The sequence below is a fragment of the Amblyomma americanum genome, chromosome 3, assembly GCF_052857255.1.
Source record: "Amblyomma americanum isolate KBUSLIRL-KWMA chromosome 3, ASM5285725v1, whole genome shotgun sequence".
NCBI lineage: Eukaryota > Metazoa > Arthropoda > Arachnida > Ixodida > Ixodidae > Amblyomma > Amblyomma americanum.
In genome coordinates, this window is record NC_135499.1 from 109459622 (window position 1) to 109468238 (window position 8617).

Consider the following 8617-nt stretch of genomic DNA (forward strand, 5'->3'; position numbering starts at 1 on the left):
GAGTGCTTTCGCACTAAAAGAAGTGAAAAGAATGAGGTCAGAGATATGTTTCCGCCAACGGAAGGCGCCTTCTGTGGTCGGGTGTGAGTTTATTTGCTCCAAAACAAATTCCAAACCCGCCACAAACGATGGTGAGGAACTGTAAACACATGAGCACGATTCGACAACCATCGTGCCTACATAAGGCGCTGAAAGAAGGCGACATTAACGTGTCTTAATATGCAGTTTATGCTTCAACTGAAGTTTTTAGTGCACAAAGACTGGCACAGTTGAAAGACGACGAACACGGGCTCTCTTGTTGCCTCTGTGTTTCTGCGTAGGAAAACATAAGTTTAAATGAAAACTATACCTCGCAGCCCAACAGTTTAGGCTTTTGAATTAATAAGCTTCATCATGAAAAATGCAATCAAGTTCAAGTACCAGAGTGTCTACTCGGTGTGAATCAATCCCTTGAGCACTGCCTCAAAGCATGCGCCGTTTTAATGGAACCAAACAGAGCAAACGCATCACCTGAGAAAACCAATTGCGAGCACTGCTGTTTAGATTGGCCACAGTAAAGCCAGTGAGTAAGGACGAGGTACAGCGACGTTACGGCTGGAACACACCGGAATAGTGCCGGAATTTGCGATTAACGCTCACGCATCGCTGAACTCCCTCGGTCGTTTCCTACGCGTCTCTAAAGAATGCAACGGCGTCACCGCAGGAACATATCGAAGCCCCGGTCGGGCGCTAGAAGACACGATTCGCGATTTCTCTCGTTCATTTCCCTTCTATAGCTTCAGCAGCCACTGTGTGCTGCTGAAGGAGTTCTAAAAACAGGAGTTCTAAAAACGCCTCTTTACTAGTTGCGTACCCGCCGCGGTGGCTTAGTGGTTAGGGCGCTCGGCTACTGATCCAGAATACCCGGGTTCTTACTCGTCCGCGGTGGCTACATTTCGATGGAGAAAGAGAAACAACTTTATTGAGCCGAGCTAATTACGACGTCTTCTTAGACGCCGTCGATGCAAGTGGTTCCCTCTTTACGGGACCCATATGCTTCCCTAGCCGCCTGGTAACTGGAGATCAGGACGAGCTGGTCTTCCAGGGCGGGCCTGGTTAGCAAGTTCTGCCATCGCTCGGTAAGGGAGGATGAGGAATGGGGTAGGGTAGTGAGGCAGGTAAGAGGTTGGGGGTTGCCTTGACGAAATCGCATACTCTAATGATGTGTTGGAGCGTGCCTGAGTCTTGCAGAAATTACATTCCTTCTCGTACCTTTCCGGGTACACCTTGTTTTGAAGGTAAGGGTGCGGGAAGTATCTTGCCTGTATCTGTCTGTAAATCGCTTGCTGTTCTCTGCTAAGGAATTTGTGAGGATCGGGGTAACGTCGCCTCTCCGTGTTGTAATGGTTCGTAATGTCCCTATAACTAATTATGGACTGGGGGTCACCTTCCTCTACCCAGTGTTCCATCTCTGGGCAAATTGATGGGCAAGTTCGTTGCCCTCCAGCCCAGAGTGGTGGGTGGTGTAAACATTTATTGCCGAATACAGAGGAGGGAAAACCACCTATCATTGCACGAGGCAACCCTTAGGCGGCTGCCCTTACAGGACAAAGGACATCCCTTGGAGGGCTACCCTCTTCAGGGCGTCGGTAATTATCCGGAGCTGGTCAGCAGCAGAAGAGCTGGCCAGGAGAGCCTCCCAGTATGACTCCGCCGTGGTTGGGGATGGAGGGTGTGGGAAGGTAGGGCATGTGAGTAGGACATGAAGGAAGTCTCCCGGTTTCCCTCAGAGCTTACAAGAAGAAAGGAATTCATCGGGGTAGCGGGCATGAAGGAGAATAGGGTAGGGAGTAGTTCGGCTGTGGAATCGGCGCCAGTGGCAGGCCTGGGTTTAGGTTAGAAAGGGAGCTGGCGGTGCGTAAACGAGCCAGGTATCTCGGTAGTAGTTAAGAATATATCTTCGAGTCGGTGTGAGCCGGTGTCCACATCAACTCAACTTTCCTTTCAGGTATGTCGCGTTTACTCTTGAAAATATCTAGTGCTGCAAGAGACACTCACTCCTTTCTGTAGCTGTTGTACACCTTTTTGCGAGTCAGTGACAATTCTTAATTCCCACTTTGGACTGCGCGAGCGCTAGCGCTTTCGCGGCCCCTTCTGCCACCTCCGGAAAAGACGTCCTGACGGAGACACAGGTGGCTTCCGATAAAAACTTGGGTAACGGAGCGTCTGAGAAGAGAGTGACTCCCTTTTCTTCTTCTTCTAATTTATATAGTCTCCGTCAAGGCCGCTATACGAGCCGCTCTGCGGCCATCCTTACGACTGGCGTCATGTTTCGAGGCAGAGGCTTAGTGCCGATTTTATGCGCCCACAACCTGGGTAACGGCCCTATTTCCTTCCGGTCTGCCTCTTGTCAGCCCAACTTGGCAAAAACGCGACGTCCCGCCGAAGTTTGACTGAGCCGAACTCTTTAATTCGACAGAGCACCTTCTATTAATCTTCAAAGACGTTGTGCTTGGCCATGCCGAGAAGCTTGTCGGTCTAAGGATGATTCGGCATGCTCCGCGCCATCTTGGTTGCCTTGCGTATAGTGACGTTGAACTGCTCGCTGTCTTTCTTGAGTAACTTGAGGTATGGCGCCACGTAAACGATGCGCGACGTCACGAAGATCTGGACGAGCGTCAGTGCATCGTCCTCATTCAATCCTCATTTTCTGTTCGTGGCTTTTCTGATCATTACGAAATTTCTTCCGTTGAAACCTTGATCTTGTCGATCGACGCCCCGCCTTGTCGTTGTTCTGGAGGATGACACCCAGGATACGTGCTTGCGTAGTTGGCGTTATGCTCGTCCCGTCGATGGTGATGGGGACGTTCTCTTGGTCTTCTTCCTTTCTTCTTGGCTTGATGACGCGTAACTCGGACTTCTGTGGCGAGCAACTGAGGCCGCACGATTTAGCGAACTCGTGCACGGTCTGCCACTCTCTGAAGGGTGAATTGACACTGTGAATAGTATTTTAAAAAAAGCCTTCAAGAGACTGGCCTCAACGACGAAAAACAAGATCAACGAGGAAGGAGGTGAAACGCTAAGGCACCCGTGTGCTGTGCGATGTCATTGCACGTTAAAGATCCCCAAGTGGTCGAAATGGAAGGAAGGAAGGCCTCAGACGTTTCTGGCACATACCCACTACGGGGGAGTGGCCAAGACACAGGCGGTTAATGGCTTGATACATTAAAGTTTTGACAGGTAAAGGATTGGTAATAGTATGTAATTTGATAGATTGCAAGACGGAAGGACAGGGGGGCCTGTTAACTTGGAGATCGAGGACGGGACAATGACTAAATGTGCATAATAGTATACAATGCCTTTAATGTTTCAATTTCGTACTGACTGAGAGCGGGAAAAAGAAATTAGAATTGGAGTTGCTGCGTTTCTTGAAGAAACTTTTGCACACCCGAGCGCACACTCCTGTCGCTTCGTCCAAGCAAAGAAGCGCCAATGGAAAGAACATCCGCGGAGGACACAGTCAAGCCCCGTTGATGTCAAGGAATTTGCAAAAGACGCTTCCTCAAATGAGAGAAGCGGTGGCAAAACAGCAGGAAGTGATCTATTGTCTCAGGTTCGGCACAAAAAGGGCTCAATGGGGAAGCCGCCAGGCCAGATCTGTGAAGGTAGAAATATAAAAGGGGAAGCCGGCAACGCAAACACGTGAAAGAGACATCTAGTCTGCGCGTGCGCCAGTCTTTGCTACTCCAAGGATGCAGAAGATGCTGATATTTGTGAGATGATGTAAGAGCCGAGGCAGCAAATTCCTGAAATATTGTGTAGCTGCGAAACCTCACCGCAGCTGTGTATGCACTCGTTGGCAGGACAGCAACAATTAGGCCGCAGAGAGAGGCTCTTGCTAAGGAATCTGCAACCTCATTTAAGTGAAAGCCCATGTGACCTGGTACCCAAAGCAATCTTACGAAATTTAGGTGGAGCGGAATCAGGAACTTAAAGAGGCGTAATGCCCGAGACTCAGTGGGTGAGGATTACGAAGAGCAAATGGACAGAGAGTCTGTCATAACCACGACCTGGGAAACGGTAGATTCTAATTCTCGTGAGGCTAAAATTACTGCTAATAATTCAGCCAGAAACATTGGAGTGAAGTCAGGAAGACGGAGAGAAAAAGACCAATCCAGTGAAGGCGAAAAAATTCCCACACCTGCCTTTTCGCGATGCTGCGAGGCATCGGCAGCAATAAGAACATGACAGGGAAATGACCTTAGGTGGTCCTGCAACAGACCCTGAACAAGCGGGAAGGGCTGCAGCTTTGCATTCGATGGGAAAATGTCATCGAATTCAATCAGGACAGATGATGAGTTGTTATACATTTGGCGGACATCTGTGAAATGAGTATTTATGGGATCAAGGAGGGACTGCACGTAAAATATCTGCGGAGTCTGAAAATGAGACCAGGTGGCACTAAAAAAGGCGGAAGGTTGACTAAGAGAAATTATATCGGAAGCGTGAAGAGGTGAGTCACACAATTTTAAAAATATTTGAACTGTTAAAGGCGAAACCTAGCTGATAACAATGGCATTCGCGCCTCAAGCTGCAGAGCAGCATTGGCGACATATTTTGGAAGCCCCAGACAAAGGCGCAACGCCTCACACTCCCACAGCACAAGAGGGCGAATTTTATAGGCAGGAGCTCCTGAGAATAAAACACACCCGACCTCCAAAATTGGGCGGACTTACATTTTATAATTGAGAAGTTTATGCCTTCTCTTGCCTGATTTAGCACTACAAAACCTGCGCAGGATGCCAATGGCCCTAACTCCTTTTGCAGAAACTTGCTCAATGTGTGGCCGCCAGGATAGAGTAGAGTCGTATATTACTCCGAGATACTTCACCGTCTGAATTTGAGGTATTATGTTGTTTCTGTTTACCAGGCAGTTATTTACAGGAACAGAAACCGGAAATGCTAACAATGCGCATTTCTTCACATTCAGGGACAGATGAATTCTTCCTAACCAGTAGTCAAGAACATTGAGGTAATTTTACAGGGTTCGATAAAGAGTGTGAATGTAACCTGCTTATGCAAAAAATGCAGTATCGTCGGAGTACACATAAGTTTTCACATTTTGAATGCATGGAATGGAGCTTAGAAAAATGTTAAAAAGAACAGGTGAGAAAACTGATCCTTGCGGTACACCTCTTGTTTGTGGAAATCTCCTTTAGGAAACACCATTTTGACAGCAGTAAAATTCTCTATTTTCCAAAAGAGAAAACAGAAATCCAGGCTACAAAATGGCCTGGGAAGTTCAGTTCCTGTAATCTTAGTAACAGAGTCGAGTGCTAAACGCTGTCGTATGCTTTACTGACATCCAAGGTGACAAGCGCAGCAAACTGTTTTCTATTGCGAGCTAATTTAATACGACTTTCTAGGTCAGTATGAGCACACCAAATTGAACAACCCGGCCTGAAATCAATTTGACATGGATTCGAGAGAGCATTTTCCGAAATGAATGACATGACACGGTTGAGAAGGACCCTTTCCACCAATTTTACTAGGTTCGATGTTAATGAAATAGGGCGTATGTTAAGCCGTAAGGTTAAACCCTCCCCTTGCTTTTTAAGCAATTGAACTATTTCTGCAAGACGCCACTCATGGGGTATCCAAGGAGCTTGAAGAGAATGGTTAACTAGAGCCAACAGGTCTGCACTAGATTCATTGAACGAAATTTTGATCAGAGATGAAGTGACCTTATCGGGGCCAGGAGCCACTGGGGATAAGCGCAGAACAATTAGCGACAGCTCAGGCATAGAGACCTCAATAAAATCACTTGAGGTGCATGTGAATATAGTAGGAGGAGGTAGACAAGATGTAAAGCGAAGCTCTAGGCCACACGCAATATCCTCTAAGGCCTTTGCGGACGTCAGCAGGGGACTGAACGAGGGATTCAATGTTGGCAGCCGGTGGAATCATCTTGTTGCACCTCATGAAATTAAACAAAGCTCGATTATTTCCTGATTGTGAAAGGAAATCATCATGATTTGTATTATACTCCTCCTTTGCACGGGTGACAGTGCGCTTAAATGTTGCTGCAACATACTTATAATCCAAACAATTTTATGGGCGTTGATTAATGAGAAGTTTCTTCCAAGCTGCTTTCCGTCGTCTATATGCACGCGTGCACTCAACATTCCACCAATTGTTCGCGATTGCAACCATGGTTCCCTTAACCAAAAATTCAGACTTTTGCCTTGCATGGTCCAGTACTGAACATCGATGTGCAGCCTTGCTTTCTGCTCTTGTATGAGCGCAAGGGTCTGATGTGATTTGGAGGGCTGATTTTAGCGTGTCTTTAAAGCAACTGTAAATTATTAACGTGCGCTGATGTCGCTCAGGAAGAGCTAATTTACACGCAAACTTGAAACTAATCGGCAGATGATCACTGTTTGTTGCACAGTCAACACGCGCCCAAGACATAACAGAGACTCCTTGGGAGGAAAAAGTTAAATCCAAGGCAGAATGGCATTGACTCCGAACAAACGTAGGCAATCCGGAATGGTTACAGATCAAGTTGGTGTCGGAAGCCCAATCAAATAGTCTAGAACCAAAGGTGTCTGTTTTAAACCCTCACGTCACATGGTGCGAATTGAAGTCTCCAAGTAATAGAACCTGAGATCGTCTACCAGACATGAGTGAGTCAAGGGGCCGAGTGTCACCCACACCAAACGGGAAATATGCATTAGCTACCGTAAAAGGCTATTGATCGGGGACACTGAGGTCAACCGCAAAGATTTCACATTAATTGTCCGCATATTGGAAAGAAATGCATGCCCTGTGGCAAAACTTTGTAGAGATGAGCACTAACAACCTTCCCCCTCGTGATGACCGGTCAAGCCGGAACGGACGGTAATCCTAGAGATTATAATTGAAATTTGTAGTTAGCCATGTTTCCTGTAAAGCAACTAAATCTGGTAGAAGCTGATTGCATAGGCAATTTAAATCTGTTGAAGCTGAGAATATAGATCGACAATTCCACTGGAGTACACTTAAGAACCCTATCTTGGCGGGAGTGCCGCAGCCGCGACTGCCTTTTCTAGAATCCTGGTCTTAGCATTTTGACTTGCGTTACTTTTATTGTCTTTGATTGGGCGCAAGATGGACCTGCAATATTGAGAGGAGACCCACTTCGTTTCTGGGCGCGGAGATCGGACTCGATATCCATACATTCCATAGAGGATGCGTCCATAACGCTGTTCGAAGGAAAAGCCTGAGAGGTCTCTGCTTGCTGACATTGTTCTTGGCCCTGTGGAGCGGAATCGATTACTACAGAAGGAGGAGTAGCTTCTGAAGCCAAATAAGGCAAGAGCGGAGCGGTGGACACCAGCAGAAGATTGGACATCTGAGCTGAGCAGCTATGACCTGCGAAATGCACGTGGATACGGTTTCTGTAATAGATAGATAGATAGATAGATAGATAGATAGATAGATAGATAGATAGATAGATAGATAGATAGATAGATAGATAGATAGATAGATAGATAGATAGATAGATAGATAGATAGATAGATAGATAGATAGATAGATAGATAGATAGATAGATAGATAGATAGATAGATAGATAGATAGATAGATAGATAGATAGATAGATAGATAGATAGATAGATAGATAGATAGATAGATAGATAGATAGATAGATAGATAGATAGATAGATAGATAGATAGATAGATAGATAGATAGATAGATAGATAGATAGATAGATAGATAGATAGATAGATAGATAGATAGATAGATAGATAGATAGATAGATAGATAGATAGATAGATAGATAGATAGATAGATAGATAGATAGATAGATAGATAGATAGATAGATAGATAGATAGATAGATAGATAGATAGATAGATAGATAGATAGATAGATAGATAGATAGATAGATAGATAGATAGATAGATAGATAGATAGATAGATAGATAGATAGATAGATAGATAGATAGATAGATAGATAGATAGATAGATAGATAGATAGATAGATAGATAGATAGATAGATAGATAGATAGATAGATAGATAGATAGATAGATAGATAGATAGATAGATAGATAGATAGATAGATAGATAGATAGATAGATAGATAGATAGATAGATAGATAGATAGATAGATAGATAGATAGATAGATAAAGGGGAGGAGAGAAAGACAAGGATGTTAACCAGGAAGGGGTTCCGGTTGGCTACCCTGCACTGGGGAAGAGAGATTAGGGGGCTAAAAGGAGGAAGAGAGAAGGGGAAAAAGGCATAACACGCACACACACACGCACAACGCTGTCACAATTTGTCACTCAATCCAGTCGCTCTCAAGAAGGCAAAGAGTGCCTTGTATGCCTTGAGGGCAGTCGACTGCTGTGGCCACGGACCCAGGATCTTTTGCTCTGTTAATGGGCGAGGATCGAGGCGGTCCAGGGCAAAACACAGTGTATGTCTTGCACTCGCAAATGCAGGGCACTCACAGAGAAGATGAGCGATGGTCTCCTCACAACTGCAGCTTTCACAGCCAGGACTGTCGGCCTTCCCCATCCGGAAAGCTTAGTAGTTGGTAAAAGCAACGCCGATCCATAAACGGCATAACAATGTTGAGTCGTGACGTGCG